The sequence below is a fragment of the Plecotus auritus genome (assembly GCF_963455305.1).
Source record: "Plecotus auritus genome assembly, chromosome: X".
NCBI lineage: Eukaryota > Metazoa > Chordata > Mammalia > Chiroptera > Vespertilionidae > Plecotus > Plecotus auritus.
Genome location: NC_137784.1, coordinates 76,926,417 through 76,951,840, shown reverse-complemented (window position 1 = coordinate 76,951,840; position 25,424 = coordinate 76,926,417). Strand labels below are relative to the sequence as shown.

Sequence of the window (25,424 nt, the reverse complement as noted above, 5' to 3'; positions counted from 1 at the left end):
CGAACCCACAGAAATACAAAGGATTGTAAAAAAATACTATGAACAACTCTACTCCAACAAACTGGACAATCTAGACAAAAATGTACATATTCCTAGAAAAATACAAGCTTCCAAAACTCAATCAGGAAGAATAAAAATACTGGAATAGGCTGATAACTACTGATGAAATTGAAGCAGTAAACAAAAAACTTCCAGCAAACAAAAGCCCTAGTCCAGACGGCTTCACAGGAGAGTTTAACCAAACATTCAAAGAAGACCTAATACTGATCCTCCTCAGACTACTCAAAAGGAAGGAACATTTCCAAGCTCTTTCTATGAAGCCAGCATTACCCTAATCCCAAAACCAGATAAATACACTACAAAGAAAGAGAATTACAGGCCAATATTCCTGATGAACATAGATGCTAAAATCCTCAACAAAATATTAGCAAATTGCATCCAGCAATATATTAAAAAGGTCATACACAATGAACAAGTGGGATTTATTCTGGGGATGCAAGGGTGGTACAATATCCACAAATCAATAAACATGATACATCACATAAAAAATTGAAAGACAAAAACTACATGATTATATCAATTGATGCAGAAAAGCATTTGACAAATTCCAACACCCTTTTTTGATAAAAAAAAAATTCAGCAAAGTGGGAATAAAGGGATCATACCTCAACATAATGAAAGCCTTATATGACAAACCTATAGCCAACATCATCCTCAATGAGCAAATACTGAATCCATTTCCCCTAAGAACAAGAACAAGACAGGGATGCCGACTTTCACCACTCCTGTTCGAAGTGCTAGCCATAGCGATCAGACAAGAAGAAAAAAAGGCATCCAAATTGGAAAAGAAGAAGTAAAACTGCCATTATTCACAGATGACATGATATTACACATAGAAAACCCTAAAGACTTCATCAAAAACTACTAGATTTAATAAATGAATTCAGCAATGTAGCAGGATACAAAATTAACACCTAGAAATCTATGGCATTTTTATACACCAACAATGAACTTGCAGAAAGAGAAACTAAAAACAAACAAAAACAATTTCATTTACCATTGCAACAAAAAATTAAGATACCTAGAAATAAACTTAATTAAGGAGGTAAAAGACCTGTACTCAGAAAACTACAGGACATTCAAAAAAGAGATAGAGGAAGATATAAACAAGTGGAAAAATATACCATGTTTATGGATTGGTAGAATCAACATCATTAAAATGTCCACACTACTCAAAGCAATCTATATATTCAATGCAATCCCTATTAAAATACCAACTGCATGTTTCACAGAGTTAAAACAAACTCTCCAAAACTTTATATCCTATATAATAAAAAGCTAATAAGCAAATTGTCCCCTCAACCGGGAGTTCGACCAGGGGGCAGGGCCAGCGGCCAACGAACCTCAGCTCTCCCCCCGCCAGCCCTGCCTCCGATCAGCCTCCCCACCCCAATTGGGAGTGTGGCTGGCCCCTCTCCCTGGCTGGCCCAGCCCAATTGGCTCCAATCAGGGCAGGCTAGACAGACCCCACCAATGCACGAATTTGTGCACTGGTACATCTACACAATGGAATACTATGCTGCTCTAGTGAAATAATAATAATAAAAAACCCAAATAGCCGCAGCAGTGCTGAGAAAGAAGGACAAAGTAGGAGGGATCAGAATACCAGATATCAAACTATGTTACAAAGCCACAGTTCTCAAAACTGCCTGGTACTGGCTCAAAAACAGACATATAGGCCAATGGCACAGAATAGAGAACCCAGAAATCAACACAAGCCAGTATGCTCAATTAATATTTGACAAAGGAGGCAAGACAGTCTCTTCAGTAAATGGTGTTGGGAAAATTGGTCAGATACATGCAAAAAAATGAAACTAGACCACCAACTTACACCGTACACAAAAATAAACTCAAAATGGATAAAGGACTTAAACGTAAGATGGGAAACCATAAAAATCTTAGAAGAATCCATAGGCAAAAAAATATCAGACATATCTTGTAGCATATGTTTACTGGTAGGTCTCCTAAGATGATGTAAACTAAGGAGAAAAAAAGCAAATGGGACTACATCAAAATAAAAAGCTTCTGCACAGCAAAAGAAACCATCAACAAAACAATGAGAGTCCACTCCATGGGAGAACGTATTTGTCAATGTTACATCTGATAAGGGTTTAATCTCCAAAATTTATAGGGAACACATACAACTTAACAAAAAGAAGATAAACAACTCAATCAAAAAAATTGGCAAAGAACCTAAATAGACACTTTTCAAAAGTGGACATACTGAAGGCTGAAAGACATTTGAAAAAATGCTCAAAGTCACTAATCATCTGAGAGATGCAAATCAAAATGACAATGAGGTACCATCTCACACCTGTCAGAATGGTTATCATCAGCAAATCAACAAATGACAAGTGCTGGTGAGGATGTGGAGAAAAAGGTACCCTCATGCACTGCTGGTGGGAATGCAGACTGGTGCAGCCACGTGGAAAACAGTATGACGTTCCCTCAAAAAACTAAAAATGGAACTCCCATTTGACCCAGTGATCCCACTTCTAGGAATATATCCCAAGAGATCAGAAACACCAATCAGAAAGAATATATGCACCCCTATGTTCATAGCAGCACAATTTACAATAGCTACGATTTAGAAACAGTCTAAGTGCCCATCAGCAGATGAGTGGATTAGAAAATTGTGGTACATCTACACAATGGAATACTATGCTGCTGTAAAAAAGAAAGAACTCTTACCATTTGCAAGAGCATGGATGAACCTGGAGAGCATTATGTTAAGTGAAATAAGCCAGTCAGAGAAAGATAAATATCACATGATCTCACTCATTTGTGGAATATAATGAACAACATAAACTGATGAACAAAAACAGATCCAGAGACAGAGAAGTATTGAATAGACTGTCAAACCTCAGAGAGAAGGCAGGGAAGGGGGATGGAGGGGGTAGAAGACCAACCAAAGGACTTGTATGCATGCATATAAGCATACCCCATGGACACAGACAGTAGGGGAGTGAGGGCATGTGCTGGGGGGTGGGAGTGTCCAGGGAGAGGTCCATGGGGGTGGGGAAAGGAGACATTGAAGAACATACATATAATAGGGCTGCCAACAATAAAGAATTTAAATTAAAAAAATTTTTTTTTGAAGAGTAAAAAAGGTGAAAATACACAATGCCTAGGGCTGAGCGGAGAGCCCCTGAGGATGGAGTTGGGGAAGCTAGATAAAACAAAAGGATCTTCTTTTTGAAGTGGCTTCTTTGCACTTCAGGCTGTAGGCAGACTATTGAAGAATTAAAGTATGGAGGGAAACACTTGGGCTGAAGATGCTGACCGGCAGGAAGTTAGGGAGAGAGAGAGTGTGAGTGAGTGAGGGAGCAATAGAGGAGTTTGTGGACGTGTGTGGTGTGTGTGTGTATGATCTAGGGACAGTTAGATCCTGCAGGTCTTCCAAGGAGCTGTCAAACCTGGCAGTCTTAGACTGTGGAGCCATGCTGCCACCGGGGACACTCCCGGGGCAGCCAGTGCAGGTGCAGAGACCACGCCATCTTGAAAAACAGAACTGCTTGAGACTAGGTTCCTGGCCTCAGCACCACCCAGTCTGGTCTCAGACGCAAACCAGGACCCAGCAGCCACTGGGGACAGAGACCTGTGACCACAGCTGCAGACCCACAGACACCAAGAATCCAGACATATGGGCTGCAGATTTCTGTGAATCACAGAGCCCATCCCCCTTCCCACAGGCAGTGCCATAGGAACTGCTAGATCCGCCCCTTGCACGGGGCCACAACACTGATAAAGGTATTTGAGTGTGGGAGTGCACGGTCACTGGTAATCTGTTCCCTGAAACGCAATCGTGACCAAACCCCATGCCCACGCAGGGCGGCAGTGCTACCTGACTTCGATTCTGGGCAAGTGCACACGCAAGTCTGTTTTCCGCAGCACAGGAGTGGACCTCCTGCCAACACAGTGCTACTGTGCAACCTGGTCCCCCAAGCTGACCGGGACCCTGATTCTTGACTCTGTTTCTCATCACATGCGCCTAGGATCCCTGATTCCTAGTGCATTAACACTAAGAGCCAATGACTCCAATTCTTGGAGCATGTACACACAGGAACCCTGATTCTCGGCGCGAAGCCACACCAAGCAACAGAGACTCTGATACTTGATTCTTCGTGTGGACACAGGGAAACTCTGACTCCTGGCACACACTAGGGGACTCTGATTTTCGGCACACACCAGCGGGGTCTCTGTTTCAGTGCGGCACAGGTGAGGTCCCTGATTCTAGGTGTGCACATGAGGCCACACTGAGCGCCAGTGACTCTGATCCTGGGTGAGCGTGGCTCCCATGAACCCATGGCAGCCACACATCTTGGTGTCAGAGCTCTTCAGTGACACTCAGGTGGTGCCAAGCTCCCACTGCACACAGCCCAGGCCCATGCAACTCGATGTTTGAACCTTCTGGTGATAGTCAGAATGGCAAGACGACACAATCCCCAGAGGAAAGAAAATGAGGAGTCTCCAAGAAAGGAAATAAGTGAAACAGAAGCATGCAACATGATAGAAAAAGTATTCAGAGTAATGGTCGTACAGTTCATACACCGGATGAATGAGAAAATCAACAACCTATGCAAAAATCAGGAAGAAATCAAAAGTGATATAACTACAATAAAAAACACCATGGAAGGTTTCTACAGCAGACTAGAAGAAGCAGAGGACCAAATTAGTGAGTTAGAAGATAAGGTAGAGAAACAAGCTCAATCTGAACAGCAATTGGAGAAAAAAATTAAAAAGCAGGAGAGCCAAAGGGAGCTTTGGGACAACACAAAACAAAGTAACATACATATAATAGGGCTGCCAGATGGACAAGAAGAGCAGCAAGGATTAGAAAATCTATTTGAAGAAATAATGACAAAAAACTTCCTGGATATGGGGAAGAAAGAAGTTACACAAGTACAGAGAGTCCCAAGCAAGATGAATCCCAAAAGACCCACAGCAAGACACGTCATAATTACAATGGAAAATGTTAATGACAAAGAGAGAATCTTAAAGACTGCAAGAGAGAGACAGTTACCTACAAAGACTTCCCCATCAGTTATCAAATGATTTCTCAACAGAAACACATCAAGCTACAAGGGAATGGAAGGAGGTATACAATGTGATGCAAAGCAAAGGACTGAATCCAAGAATACTCTATCCAGAAAGACTATCAATCAAAATTGAAGGGGAAATCAGGAGCTTTGCAGACAAAAAAAGGCTAAGGGAGTTTATCACTACCAAGCCAGCAAAGCAAGAAATGCTAAAGGGAATGCTGTAAAAAGAAGAAGTAGAAATGGAGGAAGGAACACAGGCTTAAAGTATAGAAATGGCTACAAACAAGTACCTATCAATAATAACATTAAACATAAATGGATTAAATGCTTCAATAAAAGACATCGAGTGAGTTAATGGATAAGAAAACATGACCCATATATATGCTATCTACAGGAGACCCACTGCAGAACAAGGGACTCACACAGACTGAAAATGAAGGGATGGAAAAATATCTATCAAGCAAATGGAAATGAAAAAAAATGCTGGAGTAGCAATAATTATATCTGACAAAATAGACCTCAACTTGAAGACCATAATAAGAGCTAATAAAGGCCACTTCATAATTCTAAAGGGATCGATACAACAAGAGGACATAACTGTGGTAAACATTTATGCACCCAATGCAGGAGCACCCAAATATATAAAAAAAAACTTCTGGAAGATATCAGAGGAGAGATTCACAGCAACACAATCATAGTAGGAGACTTTAATACCCCATTAATATCACTGGATAAATCCTCTAGACAAAAAATTAGCAAAGAAACATTAATCTTAAAAGACTCACTAGATTAGATGAACTTAACTGACATCTTTAGAACATTCCACCCCAAAAGTACAGAATATACATTCTTCTCAAATACACATGGGACATTTTCAAAAATAGACCACATATTGGGACACAGGCAAAGTCTCTCCAAATTCAAGAGGATTGAAATCATATCAAGCATCTTCTCATATCAAAATGACATAAAAGTAGAAATCAATTACAGTAAAAACAATGACAAAAATTCAAAGACTTGGAGGCTGAATAGCATACTATTAAACAATGAGTGGGTTACCAAAGAGATCAAAGAAGAAATAAAACACATCCTGGAAACAATTGACAATGAAAACACAACAATCCAAAATCTTTGGGACACAGTGAAAGCAGTCCTGAGAGGGAAGTTCATAGCATTACAGGCCTACATCAAAAAACAAGAAAAACTGGTAATAAACCATCTAACTCTGCAACTTGAAGAATTACAAAGAGATCAACAAGAAAAGCCCAGTGTGATCAGAAGGAAGGAAATAATGAAGACCAGAGCATAAATAAATGACATAGAGACCAAAAAATCAATACAAAAGATCAATGAAACCAAGAGCTGGTTCTTTGAAAGGATAAATTAGATTGATGAACTGCTAGCCAGGCTCACCAAGAAGCAGAGAGAGGACCCAAATAAACAAAATCAGAAACCAAAGAGGTGAAATAACAACAGATCCCACAGAAATATGAAGAATCATAAAAAAATACTATGAGCAACTCTACTCCAACAAACTGGTCAACCTAGAAGAAATGGATATATTCCTTAAAAAATATGACCTTCCAAAACTCAACCAGGAGGAATAAAAAATCTGAATAGGCTGATAACTATGGAGGAAATTGAAGCAGTAATAAAAAAAACTTCCAACAAACAAAAGCCCTGGACCAGATGGCTTCACAGGGGAGTTTTATCAAACATTCAAAGAAGAAATAAAACCTATCTTTCTCAGACTATTAAAAAAAATTCAAGAGGAAGGAGTACTTCCAAGCTCTTTCTAAGAAGCCAGCATTACCCTAATCCCAAAACCAGATAAAAACAATACAAAGAAAGAGAATTACAGGCCAATATCCCTCGTGAACATAGATGCCAAAATCCTCAACAAAATTCAAATCAAATCCAGCATTACATTAGAAAGATCATACACCATCACCAAGTAGGATTTATCTCAGGGATGCAAGAATGGTACAACATCCGCAAATCAATAAATGTTATACACCACATAAACAAACTGAGAGATAGAGATAAAAAACCATATAATCATATCCATTGATGCAGAAAAAGCACTTGACAAAGTCCAACACCTTTTCTTGATAAAAACTCTCAGCAAGGTGGGAATAGAAGGATCATACCTCAACATAATAAAAGCCATATATGGCAAACCCACAGCCAACATCACACTCAATGGGAAAAACTAAAACCATTTCCCCTAAGAACAGGAACAAGACAGGGATGTCCACTCTCACCACTCCTCTTTGATATAGTATTGGAAGTACTAGCCTTTGTGATTAGACAAGAAGAAACAAAAGGAATCCAAATTTAAAAGTGGAAGTAAAGCTGTCCTTATTTGCAGATGACATGATATTGTACATAGAAAACCCCAAAGACTCCATCAAAAAACTACTAGACTGCCCTAACCGGTTTGGCTCAGTGGATAGAGCGTCAGCCAGCGGACTGAAAGGTCCCAGGTTCGATTCCGGTCAAGGGCATGTACCTTGGTTGCAGGCACATCTCCAGTGGGGGGTGTGCAGGAGGCAGCTGATCAATGTTTCTCTCTCATCAATGTTTCTAACTCTCTATCCCTCTCCCTTCCTCTCCGTAAAAATCAATAAAATATATTAAAAAAAAAAAAAAAAAACAAACAAACAAAAAAAACTACTAGACTAATAAATGAATTCGGCAAAATAGAAGGATACAAAATTAACACCCAGAAATCTATGGCTTTTCTATACACCAATAATGAACTCACAGAAAGAGAAATTAAAGAGCAATCCCATGTACCATTGCAACAAAAAAATTAATATACCTAGGAATAAAGTTAACCAAGGAGATAAAGACCTGTACTCAGAAAATTTCAGGATGCTAAAAAAAGAGATAGAGGAAGACATGAACAAATGGAAAAATATACCATGGTCATGGATCGGTAGAATCAACATCATTAAAATGTCCATACTACCCAAAGCAATCTATAAATTCAATGCAATCCCCATTAAAATACCAACGGCATACTTCAAAGACCTAGAACAAATTTTCCAAAAATTCATCTGGAATATAAAAAGACCCCGAATAGCTGCAGCAATCTTGAGAAAGAAGAACAATGTTGGAGGGATCACAATACCAGATATCAAGCTATACTACAAAGCCACTGTTCTCATAACTGCCTGGTACTGGCACAAGCACAGACATATAGACCAGTGGAACAGAACAGAGAACCCAGAGATCAACACAAGCCAGTATGCTCAATTAATATTTGACAAAGGAGGCAAGAACATACAATAGAGACAAGACAGTCTCTTCAATAAATGGTGTTGGGAAAACTGGACAGATACTTGTAAAAAAATGAAACTAGACCACCAACTTACACCCTGCACAAAAATAAACTCAAAATGGATAAAGGACTTAAACATAAGACGGGAAACCATAAAAATCTTAGAAGAAGCCATAGGCCAAAAAAATAGCAGATATTTGTCGTAACAATATCTTTACCGATACAGCTCCTAGGGCAATGGAAACTAAAGAGAAAATAAACAAATGGGACTACATCAAAATAAAAAGCTTTTGCACAACAAAAGAAACCATCAACAAAACAACAAGAAAGACCACTGCATGGGAGAACATATTTGCCAATGTTATCTCAGATAAGAGTTTAATCTCCAACATTTACAAGGAACTCATACAACTTAATAAAGGGAAGATAAATGATCCAATAAAAAATGGGCAACAGACCTAAATAGATACATTTTGAAAGAAGACAGAAGGAAGGCCAAGAGACATATGAAAACATGCTCAAAGTCACTAATCATCCAAGAGATGCAAATCAAAAAGACAATGAGGTATCATCTCACACCTGTCAGAATGGCTATCATCAATAAATCAACAAATGACAAGTGCTGTAGAGGATGTGGAGAAAAAGGAACCCTCGTGTACTGCTCATGGGAATGCAGACTGGTGCAGCCACTGTGGAAAACAGTGTGGAGTTTCCTCAAAAAATTAAATATGGAACTGCCATTTGACCCACTGATCCCACTTCTAGGAATATATCCCAAGAAAACAGAAACACCAATCAGAAAGGATATATGCACCCCTATGTTCATAGCACCACAATTTACAATAGCTAAGATTTGGAAACAGCCTAAATGCCCATCAGCTGATGAATAGATTAGTAAATTGTGGTACATCTACACCAGGCGTCCTCAAACTACGGCCTGCGGGCCACATGCAGCCCACCGAGGACATTTATCCGGCCCGCCGGGTGCCACTGCCTGTCTTGCTTAGCAGCCGACTCGTCCCTGGCCTGCAGTGCGCATAGGAATTTGTTCATAGTTGTTTTTTTAAACTATAGTCCGGCCCTCCAACGGTCTGAGGGACAGTGAACTGCCCCCCTGTTTAAAAAGTTTGAGGACCCCTGATCTACACAATGGAATACTATGCTGCTTTAAAAAAGAAGGAATTCTTACCATTTGCAACAGCATGGATGGATCTGGAGAGCATTATGCTAAGTGAAATAAGCCAGTCAGTGAAAGATAAATACCATATGATCTCACTCATTTATGGATAATAAATAACATTACAAACTGTTGAACAAAAATAGACAGAGGCAAAGAAGCATTGAACAGACTGTCAAACTATAGCGGGATTGTAGGGGAGGGTTAGGGGGTAAGAGATCAACCAAAGGACTTGTATGCATGCATATAAGCACAACCAACAGATGCAAGACACTGGGGGTGGGGGGACAAGGGTAAGTGCTGGGCGGTAGGGGAGGCTGAGGTGAGGTCAGTGGGGGGTGGGGGGAAGGAGACATATGCACTACTATTTGTAATACCTTAAACAATAAAATTTTAAAAAATTGAAAAAAGAAAATATATGAGAACAAAATGTTCAAACTGAGAAAAAAATCCTATCTAATAAAACACTAATATGCAAATTGACCATCACTCCAACACACAAGATGGCTGCCCCCATGTGGTCAAAGATGGCCACCCCCATGTAGACACAAGATGACCGCCACAAGATGGCTGGCAGGGGAGGGCAGTTGTGGGCGACCAGGCCAGCAGGGGAGGGCAGTTAGGGGTGACCAGGCAGGCAGGGGAGGGAAGTTAAGGGCAATTGGGCCAACATGGGAGGGCAGTTCAGGGTGACCAGGCTGGCAAGGCAGAGAAGTTAAGGGTGACCGGAGCAGCAGGTCAGGGCAGTTTGGAGCAACCAGGCCTGCAGGGGAGGGCAGTTAGGGGTGACCAGGCTGTCAAGGGAGGGCAGTTAGGGGTGACTGGGCCAGCAGGGGAGGGCAGTTGGGAGCAACCAGGCCTGCAAGAGAGGACAGTTAGGGGCGACCAGGACAGCAGGGGAGGGCAGTTAAGGGCAATTGGGCCAGCAGGGGAGCAGTTAGGCCTCGATCAAGCTGGCTGGGAGTGGTTAGGGGATGATCAGGCTGGCAGGCAGAAGTGGTTAGGGGCAATCAGGCAGGAAGGCAGGCAAGCATTCCTGGATTAGGAGCCAGCAGTCCTGGATTTTGAGAGGGATGTCTGACTTCCCATTTAGGCCCAATCCCAATTAGGCCTAAATGGGCAGTCGGAAATCCCTGGAGGGGTCCCAGATTGGAGAAGATGCAGGCTGGGATGAGGGACACCCCCCATGCATGAATTTCGTGCACTGGGCCTCTAGTAAAATAAAATAAAAAGCTTATGTCCTCAAAAAAAGAAAAAAAAGAAAAGAAAACACTTTGGTAGACCCTGGGAGCTGAATTTTACAGTTTTGTCTTCTAGAAATAAAATGATTTTTTTCTTTCTCTATTAAAGAGTTTCAAAAAATATGTTTTATATTATGAAAGCTATACATGCTTATTTTAAGAAAGTTGACAAATATAGAAAAGTAGGAGGAAAAGGAAAAATTCATTTACTTCCACCACCTAGAGATGGCCATTATTAATATTTTGCACATTTCTTTGTAGACTTTTTTCATTAATATCTTCCCATTCCCATTATTTGTGATTATATTTTATATTAAATGTTGTATCCTACTTTCAATTAATATTGGACATAAGCATTTTCTTGTCATTATGAACTATGTGTAAACACAGTAGTCCCCATTATCTGCCAATTTGCTTTCTATGGTTTCAGTTACCCGAGGTCAACTGCAGTTGGCAAATATTAAGTGGAAAATTCCAATAATGAACAATTCATAAGTTTTACATTGTGTGCAGTTCTGAGTAGTGTGATGAAATCTCATGCTGTCCTGCTCCATCCCATTCAGGATGTGAATCATCCCTTTGTTTAGTGTATCCATACTGTAAATACACTATCTGGCCATTATTAATGTCTGGCTGTCTAGATTATCAGATCAACTGTTATGGTATTGCAGTGCTTGTGTTCAAGTAACCCTTATTGTACTTAATAATGGCCACAAAGTGCAAGAGTAGTGATGCTGGCAATTTAAATATACCAAAGAGAAGCCATAAAGTGCTTCCTTTAAATGAAAAGGTATGTATGTATAGGAAAAAATCATAGTATATATATAGGGTTCAGTACTATTTGTGGCTTCAGGCATCCCCTGGGTGCATTGGAATATATCTCTCACGGACAGGGAGGGACTACTGTGCCAGTTTTATTGGCTATATAATATTCCATTGTATGATTACACTAATTTACTTAACTATTGAACCATTAGGTTTATCCCCTAGTATTTGATTATTCTAAGTAATATTTCAATTAGCATTGTTGTACAAAAAGTCTGTGAAATACACATTCAATCATTATACAACTGTTGGTGAGGGCCTCCTATGTGTCAGGGATTATGTTAGGTGCCAAGTTTCTGCCTTGGTTTTTTATTTTGAGATAGGAAACACTGGACGAGGAGCAAATTTAAGAGAAAAGATGATAGGTTTATCTTTGGATGTTTTGAGTTTGCCTGCAAGACATTCAAGTGGAGACGTCCAGAAAGCAGTGCTCAGTGGCAAGGTCTAGATAGATACATAAAATACTGTTGTGGCCATATAGGTGTGGTAATTAAAGTCAAATGAGTGAAAGAGATCATTAGGAAGACAGTATAGGGAGCCTCGCCCAGAGAATGTCTGACTTTCACAGGTTAGATAGCAGAGTGGAATCTACAAAAGAGACTGAGAGGGCAAAGGTGTACGAGGAACAGCAGAAGAGTATGGTGTCATAGATGCCACAGAAAGACTTTCAAGGAGAAGGAAATTGTTGACAGCATTAAATGTAGGAGAGAGGTCAAACAAGGTAAGGACTGAAAATGCCTTATTTATTTATTTACTTATTTATTGGCATGGTTGAGTATCTTGTTGAACACAGTTTCAGTGGAGTGTTAGAGAAGGAAGCCAAGAAGAAAGGGAATGGAGATTGAAAATGCACATTTTCAATTAAATTTGCCCATAAGGAGGAGCTGGGGAGGTACCTAGTGTGTAAGGAGAACTATTTTTTTTTGTTTTGTTTTTTTAACATGGTAAGAGTCTTGAGTGTATTTAATTGCTAATAACATTTGAGAGGGACTCGAGTTTGGTTAATGGGTGATGAGAAGAAGGGAGGGAAAGAGAGGAAGGGAGGAAAAGAAGCGGAGAGGAGTCTCCAATTACTGGGTAGATATGAACATTTTACTGTCTCGATATATTGCTCACATGCTTTCTAAAAGGGTTTTTAACCAACATACACTCCCACTAGCAATTATGATATAATTTGTCTGGTGGCCCCTTTGTCATCATTATTATGAAAACAAGCAAAAAACCTTTGCCAAAGAATCTCATTATTATTCTAATTCGCTATTCTTTGATTATTCTGAGTTGGATGTACCAATTGTGTCCGTGTGTGAATTTAGTCTTATGTCCTTTGCTCAAAATGTTTCTATTTTAGACGGACATTTTTCTTTGCCATAAAAGACGGAAAGTCAAATGATCAGAATGGTATCATATTTTATTTCTCCAAATTATATGGTAGAGTCTTCATCTTCCTAAAAGAACACGACAAAAGTTTGATAACTTTGGGCTCAGTTGAGTGGCAGAGGCAGGTAATTTATCATCTGAGAGAGTGACCACAGATGGAAGTGACAGCGGGGTCCGGTCTAGTCTTATCCTTAGTCCTCAAGCTCCCTTTCCTAACCCGGGAGGACATCTGTCCAGTGCTTTAAGGCTTTGTCTCCAAATGCTCCCCTTGGAGTGGCGCGATCCCCTACTAAGGAGCCCAGAGCCCTGTGCGGCCCCTTTAAGAGTCCAGCTCCTCCCCGCTCCAGGGAAAGTTGCAGCTTTTTCCGCCTCCCAGGAGGGTGAGAAGGGCCGGCCGCCTGAGCAAGATTGCAGTCTTCCCGGAGCTGTAGACCCTGTCCTGAATCGGACACTGAGACGTCTCGCCCTCTCCTGGCACCTGTTGCAGGTGACAGGTAGGTCCGCGGCCAGAGGTCGCCACTTCGCCGGGCCCCCACTCCTCCCGGGCCCCCAATCCCTTTTCTCTGCGCCCCCACCCCCATCTCAGGGACCTGCGCCCTACCCGCTGGGCTCTCCCAGTCTTTCCTGTCCCTTCCCTTGCCTGCCTCTGTGGACTGCAAACCCCAAGCCTTCACTCCAGTCTGCTTGGGGTGATCCCTCCCCGCCAGTTGGCTTTCTCGCGGGCCCCTTCCTTTTCTCGGCCGTCGCTAAGGCAGGCTGTGCCCTTCTGTGTACCCTGTCTCGCCTCGCGCGGAGTGGCTGGCTTTTCCCGCTTGCGGGAGCTGAGGCACGTCCCAAGAGCTGGCCCCGGGGCGGGGGTGGGGTCGAGTTCCTAGCGGGAGCTGCGCCCTCAGAGGCGTCGAGTCACCTTTCGCTGGTTCCTCTGGCAGCGCCCAGCCTTCCCGCGTGGTCTCAGCCCCGCGCTTCTTCCGGACGGGCCGACGTCTGGTAGCGTCCGCTTCCCTGGCCAGCCAACCGGCCTGCCGCAGGTAAAGGCTGCCGGCCCCAGTCCTGCCTTAGTGGGCTTCCTCAGTACTTGGGGCCCGGACGGAGCTGTGTGCTCTGGAGCTGAACTGCTTTTTCTTGCCAACCTTCAAGCAGGCTTCAGGGATTTGCTTTTGGAGGAGGGTCTCCAGAACCCCCAGAAAAGGTACAGAACACTTCTGTCTTCTGTTATGGTTTGTAAAGGGGTAGATGAATGCCTTCAGCCCTTAATGTAGAATGAAATGGTTGATTTTTGGTGGGGAAATCATTTGGTTAGAATTCTGGTGGCTTGAACAAGTGGTCTGTCATTAACTAACCTTTTCTTCCCCCAGTACCCTGCTTCTTCAGAACCAGAGGACCTAGCATTCCAGAATACAGCCTTTACCAGGGTTGGCCCTAGACCTTGAACATTTGTGGCAGAAATTAGTCTTCAGTACATCCTATTTTTAACTGGCTTCTTTTCTGCTTTTTCAGGTTCCTACCTCCACCCTTCAATAAATCCATTAATATTTCGGTATTAATGACCTAATGTGTTTACCCGCTGGTTTGTGGAGAGAACAATGTCTGATGCAAAGAATTGGGGCCCCGAGGAAGTATTTTGTTGTAGTTGCAGTTGACTTTTTTTTTTTTTAACACCTGCTGGAAATCCTAGTAGGAAAAGACCACCAACTTGGTTTTTGAGACTTTTCCTGGCAGGGGGTGAACATTTCTGGTAACACAGCTTCCAGATACTAGCTCTAAGTCCGAGTATGTTGAGGGATAATTGATCTATGAGCATATGTAGCATTCTGGATAATACTCTCTGAGTTTTTACCCTTAAAGGGTGCTACTAATAATGGTTGTTAGAATCCACTGAGCCAGGCACTTTGATAAGTTCTTGACATAATTATCTCATATAATCCTCATAACTCTATGCAGTAGGAACTACAATTATAACTGTGTTGTGATGAAAAGGAGACACAGGTTAAGTGCCTTGCCCCAAGTCGCCCAATATATGAGGGTCAGAGCTGGGTCATCTGACTGAACTATTGTGTTCCTATCCCCTGTCATACCACCTCTGCTGTCTTAGATGTTAGAAACACTAAATAGCTCACAAGTGAGGACAAGTGATTAAAAATTTCCCAAGTTTGGCCGAAACCGGTTTGGCTCAGTGGATAGAGCGTCGGCTTGCGGACTGAAGGGTCCCGGGTTCGATTCCGGTCAAGGGCATGTACCTTGGTTGCGGGCACATCCCCGGTGGGAGGTGTGCAGGAGGCAGCTGATCGATGTTTCTCTCTCATCGATGTTTCTAGCTCTCTATCCCTCTCCCTTCCTCTCTGTAAAACATCAATAAAATATATTTAAAAAAAAAAAATTTCCCAAGTTTGGGTCCTTGATTCCACCCTGAATGCACTGTGGAGACTTTGGACCACTTACCTCACTGGTGTCTTACCCAATTCACCATTTCACTTCCAATAGGGGTCCAATCACCACATTGCCACCATAAGCACACAACCCTGAATGTACCCAGCTGTACGAAATATCTGGGGCTCTTAGCTCAATAGTAATTGTGCTGAAGTTAGGAATGGGTAACTCTGGATTCTAGGGATGTGTGTTCTTGACTCAACTTCTTCCTTTTCTGTTGGCTAGGGGAGAAATGAGGATGTGGTATGTGAAAAGGATTCCCCAACAGCCAGTCCAGACAGCCTGAGTGGGAGTGTTTGCTTGTTTTATGGTGGGATGGATGGGGTAACTTAGGCAGGGACAGTCCAGTAGAAAATGTACTCCCTGATCTCATCTCTGGGCCTTTGCTCAAACTTCTCTTTTTTTTCCCCTGAAAAGCTAACTTGCTACCCATACCACTCCCCTGCCATTAAATCCTATTCATTTTTCAAGATTTAGCTCTAAAGTCGCTCACTTTGTTTACACCTCAGGAAAGCCCTTAACCTGTCTTAATTGTTTTTTTCACCTGGAATGTTGTAACCTCTTTAAGGGCAAGCTCTGGATCATAGAGCTCCCTTTGTTTTAGGCACAAGAAATTAACAAATATTTGTGCTAGGAATTGGGGATACCATGCCTTCAAGGACCTGAGGTCTGGTGATGGTGGGGTTGAAGTACAAAAGAGGCACTTTAAATCTGACAGCTAGGAGTTTGTACTTAAATGTCATCTCCGTGGGACCTTCCCTAATCATTCTGTTTTTTTTAAAAAATAAACTTTTATTGTTCAGATTATTATAATTGTTCCTCTTTTTTCCCCCCATAGTTCCCCTCCACCCGGTTCCCAACCCACCCTCTGCCCTTACCTCCCCCCCCCCACTGTCCTCATCCATAGGTGTACGATTTTTGTCCATTCTCTTCCCGCACCCCCCACACCCCTTTTCCCCTGAGAATTGTCAGTCCACTCCCTTTCTATGCCCCTGATTCTATTATATTCACCAGTTTATTCTGTTCATCACATTTTTTTATTCACTTGATTTTTAGATTCACTTGTTGATATGTATTTGTTGTTCATAATTTTTATCTTCACCTTTTCTTCTTCTTCTTCTTCTTCTTCTTCTTCTTCTTCTTCTTCTTCTTCTTCTTCTTCTTCTTCTTCTTCTTCTTCTTCTTCTTCTTCTTCTTCTTCTTCTTCTTCTTCTTCTTCTTCTTCTTCTTTTCTTTTCTTCTTCAAGAATACCTTCCAGCAGTTCATATAATACTGGTTTGGCAGTGATGAACTCCTTTATCTTTTTCTTATCTGTGAAGCTCTTTATCTGACCTTCAATTCTGAATGATAGCTTTGCTGGGTAGAGTAATCTTAGTTGTAGGTTCTTGCTATTCATCACTTTGAATATTTCTTGCCACTCCCGTCTGGCCTGCATAGTTTCTGTTGAGAAATCAGCTGACAGTTATATGGGTCCTCCCTTGTAGGTAACTGTTTTTCTCTTGCTGCTTTTAATATTCTCTCTTTGTCTTTTGCTCTTGGCATTTTAATTATGATGTGTCTTGGTGTGGTCCTCTTTGGATTCCTTTTGTTTGGGGTTCTGTGTGCTTCCTGGACTTGTAAGTCTATTTCTTTCACCAGGTTGGGGAAGTTTTCTGTCATTTCTTCCAATAGGTTTTCAGTATCTTGCTCTCTCTCTTCTTCTGGCACCCCCATAATTCTGATGTTGGTACGCTGGAGGTTGTCCCAGAGGCTTCTTACACTATCTTCATATTTTTGGATTCTTTTTTTCTTTTTGCTCTTCCGGTTGGGTGTTTTTTTGCTTCTTTGTATTTCAAATCTTTGACTTGATTCTTGCGATCATCTAGTCTGCTGTTGGATCTCTGTATAATATTTTTTATTTCAGTCAGTGTATGCTTAATTTCTAGTTGGTCCTTTTTTTCATATCTTCGAGGGTCTCACTAAATTTATCAGCCTTTTCTAGAAAATTCTTGAAAAACCTTATAACCGTGGTTTTGAACTCTATATCCAGTCGTTTGTTTTCCTCCATTTCTTTCATTTGTGACCTCTTTCTTTGTCTCCGCATTTTGGCTGCTTCCCTGAGTTGATAGAGTGGCTTTGTGTGCTAGGTGTCCTATAGGGCCCAGTGGCTCAGCCTCCCCAGTTACCTGAGGTGGACACTCTTGGTGCGCCCCTTTGTGGGCTGTGTGCACAGTCTTGTTGTAGTTAAGCCTTGATTGTTGTTGTTATCACTGGGAGGAATTTACCTTCAGGCCAATTGGCTGTGAGAATCAGCTGTGTCTACGATGGGAGAACTTCTGTGCTGGAGACACCCTTGGGACAAGACTTGCTTCAGTGGGGCTTTGGTGCTCACTGAGTCTGCCCCCTGAGTGTGTCCCTTATGTATCTGCGGAGTTGTAATCTGGATGGTCCCACTCTGACCCCTGGGTACACTGGCCCTTGGATTTCCAAGGAGGTGCTAATTTAGTCTCTGCCTGAGGCCACCCAGCAGGAACTATGGAGAGATCTGCAGATTCCTCTTCTTTGTTTGGGTTTTGGAGGTGCCCAGATGAGGCCCAGCTGTGAAGCTTCTGTGGGACCTTGGGCCTTCTTTTGGATGTTCTGGGTCTCACTGACTCAGCTGCAGTTTGTTAGGTAAGTTTAGAATTCAAAGGACCAGGGCATTCATATGCAAAAGCCTCTGCGCTCAGCTTGGATGGGACGGAATCTCAGGGCAGAGCAAACAGCAATGGCTTCATGGGGCAAGATCTCAGGGCAGAGCAAACATCAATGGTTTCCTGTCACCCCTGCCCTAAGAAGCCCCTGGATCTCAGTGTCCCACGGTAATCGCTGCAAGCACCTCTGAGAGAAAGCTGCCCTTGAGTTTTGCCTGCTGCCAGACAGTCCAGTTTCTCCCCGCATGAGTTTGGTTCCCCAGAGTCTCGCCCAACTGGAGTTCAGAGCAGTTGGGAGCTTTTGTCTCCCTCCCGATTGAGAAAGCCAGCCATGTACTCAGTTGCCAGCCCTCTCGGAGCGCGTGACTCAGTACCTCTGCCTCCTGCAGCTCCTCTGAGTCTCAGTGTGCTTTTCTCTTTCCTTCTAGTTGTAGAATTTCCACTCAGCCAGCCTTCCTATGGTTCTGGATGATGTCCATTTTGTCTTTTAGTTGTAGTTTTGAAATTGTTGTGCAAGGCAGCAGTTCAGGTGTTTACCTATGCCGCCATCTTGGTTTCTCCTCCCGGCTTTCACCCCTAATCATTCTGTTTAACTTGCAACCCTTACCTGAACATCCTATTTGCACCTTCCTTACTTATTACTATAATGTATCATAGTGCGTATTTTATCCATTTTTCTTTATTTTCGTCTGTTCCTCTCCCCTCTCCATAATGTAAGTTCCATGTGGGTAGGGTTTTCTGTTTGTTTTATTCACCAGTGAACCACGACATCCATAAGAGGGCTTGGCACATAGGTGCTTATTAATATTGTTAAATGAATTAATGCATGACATTACTGTTCTAGGAATCGACACTTTTTTTGGTGGTCTCCCAGAACTGAAATCGAGTGAACCCTGGCTGTCACCCTACAGCTGTAAGGTTGCCCTGGGCCCAGTTCTCACTGTTTTCCTTCTGCTGAGTTTTGCTTTGAGATTGCATTCCTGATAACAACTTTGACCTAGTTGGAAGTACTTCCTCTCTCTTTTTTAAGGCACGAGTCTCTGAATGGAAACTTCTGAAGTTTAAAGTGGAAATGTAAAGATACTGTGCTTCAGGTGGATAGGGAGGGAGGCTGCACTGAGAGGATGGGGTGTGGATTGTCAGATGTCTTTAGGCATTTGGTGAGCTCAGTAGAAGCTGGAGAAAGTTACTGTGCAATAGGGAAGTGAATAGCCCAAAATAATAAAAGATGTCACAAATTAAGCATCTGGTCTCAAGTCACCTTTAGCTTTTTAGGCCTGAGGTAGTTAATGGATTATGAACTTTATGGAAAAGCCATTGCTGAGCATTGTATAGTACTTGACTAGTTTTTTAAAATTGATTTTTAGAGAGGGAGGGAGGAGAGACAGACACACACACACACACACACACACACACACACACACAGAAAGAGAGAGAGAGAGAGAGAGAGAGAGAGAGAGAGAGAGAGAGAGAGATATCAGTTGGTTGTGTCCCATGTGTGTCTTGACCAGGCATGTAACCCACAACCTAGGTTGCCCTGATTGGGAATCACACCTGTGACCTGTGACCTTCTGGTGCACAGGCTGATGCTCTAACCAACTGAGCTACACTGGCCAGGGCAGTACTTGACTAATTTTATGTTAGAATTATACTGTGAGGAAACCATAGGAAACATAAAAGAAAAAAATGCTGTTCTGTTTAAATGTGCTTTGAAATATTCAGAAAAAAAGGGCTAGAATCCCTTAAAAGACAAGCTTGCAAGGAATTGGGCCTTTGACATGGTGGTAAATATGTGATTCTTCACCATTTTATGTGTGTTAACTTATTTGATACTCAAATTTATACAGAAAACTTCTGCTTGGTCCCCCTATTCTACTAAATTTATCTCCCCAACCTTTGAACATTGGAGTGACATAGGACTCAGTTCATGGACTTTTCACCATCCAAAATCTTCCTAGAAGCATTCATCCAGCTTTATGGCTTTAAATACCATGTATATATACACAGTCATCACTCAGAAATTTATGTCTCTCACCTAAACCTTTCTTTTAAGCTATAGCCTCACATATCCAATGGCCTATTAGACATCTCAAATGTAACATGGCCAAAACAGTACTCCTGATTCCTCTCACATCCCCAGCCCCTTCCCTCAACTTCCCCTATCTCAGTAAAATGGCACCAGCATCCATTCAGTTGCTCAAACTAAGAATCTGGGATCACCCTTCATTCCTGTCTTTCTCTCAACCTCCCAATATCCAATTCATCAGCAAGACCTGTTGACCAGAACTTCTAAGTGTGTCATATATTCTGTCATATGTATCCATCTAATTTGCCTATCACTTTAGTCTGAGCCATCACAATCCTGAAATAAATATCTTTGCACAATGCTTAAGGAGGGATATAGATATAAGATGCACACACACATACACATATTTATGTAGGATAACTTTCTATTAGGAGAATTGTTATATCAAAGGATATGTATTTTTAAAAATGTGAGTAGGCACTGCTGAAGTGACATCTAAGAAGGTTTATACTGTCACCATTGAAAGTGGCTTTTCTTATGTCCTTGCTAAGATGGACGTTCTTTTTAATTTTTGCCAATCTGATAGGTGAAAAAAAACAGTATATAACTGATTTAATTTGCATTTTTCTGATCACTGGTGTTATCTTTTCATGTGTGTTAACTATTTGTATTTTTCTGAGACTTGCTTCTTAATATCCTTTGCACATTTTTCTTTTGGCTTATATGTTTAATTTGTTTGCAAGAACTCTGTTTATTAGGGATATTTACCCATTGCCTGTTATATAGTGCAAGTTTTTTTTCTCTCTAGTCTGTCAGATGTCATACTTTGTTTATGATGTGTATCACTCTTGTAATCAGATAAAACACACTATAAAACATTTAAAAACATATTCATTAGATTTAGCAATTAGGAGGTCAATGACGACATCAGTGCAGCAGGAGGAGAGAAAGGCAAATTGTAGAGAGCTGGGAGTGAGCACTGAGGACTAATAAGGAATATGGTATACACTTTGAAGGGGCTTGGCTATGATGGGAAGGAGATAGTGTTTCTTATAGATGGTCAAGAAATGTTGTTAATTAATTTTGTTTGTTTTAAATATAGAAAAGAGGTGAGCCCATTTATGTGTAGATGGCACAGAGCTTGATGATGCAAGGTTGTTGAGAAAGCAAGAGGATGGGGGCTCCAGATTGAAAGAGGTGAAAAGACTGGCCTTAGAGAAAGGGAGGTGGCTCTTCCATTGAGACAGGAGGGAAAGAAGGTAGTATTGGTGAGGCTGTGGAGAAGGAAGGAGCTGTGGAAGGACAGGATTTTGAGAGAGGTCCCATCTGATGAGAGTGGTGAGGGGTTGGATGGAAAGAGGAGCCCTTTAAAGGCATATCATCCAGATTGTCACATCATAGCAACCCAAGAAAGGTTTGGATAACTTGAATGTGTTTCTGCCCCAAGTCACAGAACCCTGTATCCATTCTCTCTAGCACTCACAAGCCTAGGTGTAGAAACAGAGTGTAGACAGTCTAGTTTGGGGGCTTTTTCTGGGTGGCTGTGACAGAAATTTAAGAAGGCACAAGATTGGACACTGCTGCAGAATAGTTGAAATGATGGACCACTGTGGCTTTCATATCTGTGACTATCTAAATCTACCTTGAACTTGAGTAATTCTTAAGACCTGGGAAATTTCCATGGCATCTACACTCTTTATTGTTTGTAGCTCTTATCACTTCAAGTATCAGAATAGCTTTAATATCAGTGTCTTTAAACTATTGCTTGCAACTTTTAAGAAAACATGGGTTGATTTACTGAGGGCCTACAATATGCCAGTTTCTAGGATAGGTGCTTAAGATGTGGAGAAGAAGATAGATGATGGCCTTTTTAAATGGAACGTATTTTAGCAGGGGAAATATATGTTAAACAATGTATCACATAATCAATAATTTAATCACAATTGTGATAGTTCTCTGAAGTTCAATTTTTTTAGAAATCAATTGTTACATTACTTACTCTAACAGGTTTTACCAATTTACATTTTATTTATTTTATTATTGACACTATTACAGATGTCCCCTGTCCCCTCCCTTTGCCCACCTCTTCCCAGTCACCCCCCCCCCCCACTGGCTATCACCACACTTGTCTGTGTCTATGTGCTATGCATATATGCATATACTTTCTTTGGTTAACCTCTCCCCATCATCTCCCTTTCCTCTGAGATCTGTTAGTCTTTTCCATGCTTCCATGTCTCTGGACCTACTTAGTTTGTCAGTTTATTTTGTTCATTAGATTCCACATATAAGTGAGATTATATGGTATTTGTCTTTCTCTGACTGGCCTATTTCACTTAGCATAATAATCTCCAGGTCTATCCATGCTGTTACAAAAAGTAAGAGTTCCTTCTTTTTTACAGCTGTGTAGTATTCCATTGTGTAAATATACCACAGCTTTTTTATCCACTCCTCTACTGATGGGCACTTGGGATTGATGTCACCAGATTACATTTGCAAACAAATTATGAGAGTACCTCTTACATCTTCCTTCTTTAAAATTGAATATTGTCTTTTTTAAAATTTGCTGAATTGATAGGTAAATATAAAAATTTTTTATTACTAGTAAGAGTGAAACTTTTACTTTTTTATATCTCTTGGTCATTTGATCTTCCTCCTTTAAGAATTATCTGTTCATTCTCTTTGTGTATTGGATACTTATCTCTCCTTGTTTTTAGTGTATCTCTCTTTCCATATTTGAAATCATTAATCACCTTTCTCTTTCTCCTACCTTAGCTTTGGAAACACAAATAGATTTCACCCAGTTTCTCAGGCCATTCCCTTTTGATCTCATTTGAACTTCTTTCTTAATTATTTTGGAAATGTTGGTGTGCTTAGGGACTGACTATATATATATATATATATATATATATATATATTTTTTTTTTTTTTTAATAAATCTTTATTCAGATTATTACAATTGTTTCTCCTTTTTCCCCCCATAGCTCCCCTCCACCCGGTTCCCACCCCACCTTCTGCCCTTACCTCCCCCCCCACTGTCCTCATCCATAGGTGTATGATTTTTGTCCAGTCTCTTCATGAACCCCCCCATACCACTTTCCCCCTGAGAATTATCAGTCCACTCCCTTTCTATGCCCCTGATTCTATTATATTCACCAGATTATTCTGTTCCTCAGGTTTTTAATTCACTTGATTTTTAGGTTCACTTGTTGATAGATATGTATTTGTTGTTCATAATTTTTTATCTTGACTTTTTTCTTCTTCCTCTTCTTTAAGAATACCTTTCAGCATTTCATATAATACTGGTTTGGTGGTGATGAACTCCTTTATCTTTTTCTTATCTGTGAAGCTTTTTATCTGCCCTTCAATTCTGAATGATAGCTTTGCTGGGTAGAGTAATCTTGGTTGTAGGTTCTTGCTATTCATCACATTGAAAATTTCTTGCCACTCCCGTCTGGCCTGCATAGTTTCTGTTGAGAAATCAGCTGACAGTCGTATGGGTGCTCCCTTGTAGGTAATTAACTGTTTTTCTCTTGCTGCTTTTAATATTCTCTCTTTGTCTTTTGCTCTTGGCATTTTAATTATGATGTGTCTTGGTGTGGTCCTCTTTGGATTCCTTTTGTTTGGGGTTCTGTGTGCTTCCTGGACTTGTAAGTCTATTTCTTTCACCAGGTGGGGGAAGTTTTCGGTCATTATTTCTTCCAATAGGTTTTCAGTATCTTGCTCTCTCTCTTCTTCTGGCACCCCCATAATTCTGATGTTGGTACGCTTGAAGTTGTCCCAGAGTCTTCTTACACTATCTTTAACTGTTTTAATTTTTTTTTTTTTTGCTTTTTGCTTTTTCGGTTGAGTGTTTTTGCTTCTTTGTATTTCAATTCTTTGACTTGATTCTTGTGTTCCTCTAGTCTGTTTTTGGGTCTCTGTATAATATTTTTTATTTCAGTCAGTGTATGTTTAAGTTCTAGTTGGTCCTTTTTCATATCTTCGAGGGTCTCGTTATATTTATCGGCCTTTTCTAGGATATTCTTGAAAAGCCTTATAACTGTGGTTTTGAATTCTATATCCAGTCGTTTGTTTTCCTCCATTTCTTTCCTTTGTGATCTGTTTCTTTGACGCCGCATTTTCACTGCTTCCCTGAGTTGGTAGGGTGGATTTGTGTGCTAGGTTTCCTATATGGCCCAGTGGGTCGGCCTCCCCAGTTTACCTGAGGTGGATACTCTTGGTGCACCCCTTTGTGGACTGTGTGTACAGCCTTATTGTAGTTAAGTCTTGATTGTTGTTGGTATCACTGGGAGGAATTGACCTCCAGTCCAGTTGGCTGTAAGGATCAGCTGTGTCTATGCTGGGAGAAGTTCAGTGCTGGAGACAGCCTTATAGGATTAGACTTGCCAAATTGCAATAGCCTCTGTGCTCAGCTTGGATGGGGTGGAGTCTCAGGGCAGAGCAGACAGTCTTGGCTTCCCGTCAGCCTTGCCCTTGCGCACATGTGCGCCTTCAGACCTCTGCCTTCCTCGGCTCCCGAGTCTCCGCCCGAGAGTCCAGATTCCCCCCGCAAGAGCGTGGGTCCCCAGGGGCTCGCCTGGAACTGGGGTTCAGTGCAGTCAGAACTGGGGCTCAGTGCAGTCAGGAGCTTCTGACTCCCTTCTGCTAGGGAAAGCCTGTGGCAACCTCTGCAGCCTTTGTGCGCACTGGCATGTGCGCGCCCCCAGACCTCTGCCTTCCCCGGCTTCTGAGTCTCCGCCCGAGAGTCCAGATTCCCCCCGTAAGAGCGTGGGTCCCCAGGGGCTCGCCTGGAACTGGGGTTCAGTGCAGTCAGAACTGGGGTTCAGTGCGGTTGGGGGCTTCCTTCCCCCTTCCGCCAGAGAAAATCAGCCAGGCTCTCAGCCGCCCTTTCCTTTGCGCGCACAAAGCCCCTTTGCCGTACCTCCAATTCTCTGTGAGCTTTTCTCTTTCCTTCTGGTTGTAGAATTTTCAATCAGCCAGCTTTCCTGTGGTTCTGGATGGTGTCCGTTCTGTCTTTTAGTTGTAGTTTTGAAATTGTTGTGCAAGGCAGCAGTTTAGGTGCTTTACCTATGCCGCCATCTTGGTTTCTCCCCCAACCTGACTATATTTTTTATTACTTGACCCAATAAAAGATAACATAAATCTTCTGTTCTCCTTGCCACATTCCACTCCCTAGAGGTAACAATATTAAATATCTATGTCTTTCCATTTATATATGACTATATAAACATTTCTTTCCTTCCTTCCTTCCTTCCTTCCTTCCTTCCTTCCTTCCTTCCTTCCTTCCTTC

The 25,424-nt window shown here is 41.7% G+C and overlaps 1 protein-coding gene across 4 annotated transcripts in view; it reads left to right on the top strand.

The window, feature by feature from the left end:
* SYTL4 (synaptotagmin like 4) overlaps positions 1 to 25,424 on the top strand; it is a 192,864-nt gene that overhangs the window by 99,789 nt on the left and 67,651 nt on the right. Inside the window, exon 1 of one of the 4 annotated variants that reach the window (XM_080652843.1) lies at positions 13,378 to 13,502. The exons of 2 other annotated variants lie outside the window; for them this stretch is intronic. The gene's annotated coding sequence lies outside the window, so the exon portion shown is untranslated. Of the gene's footprint in view, positions 1 to 13,377; positions 13,503 to 25,424 lie in introns of those variants that run through there. One more of the 4 variants, XM_080652842.1, reaches the window with a different exon arrangement.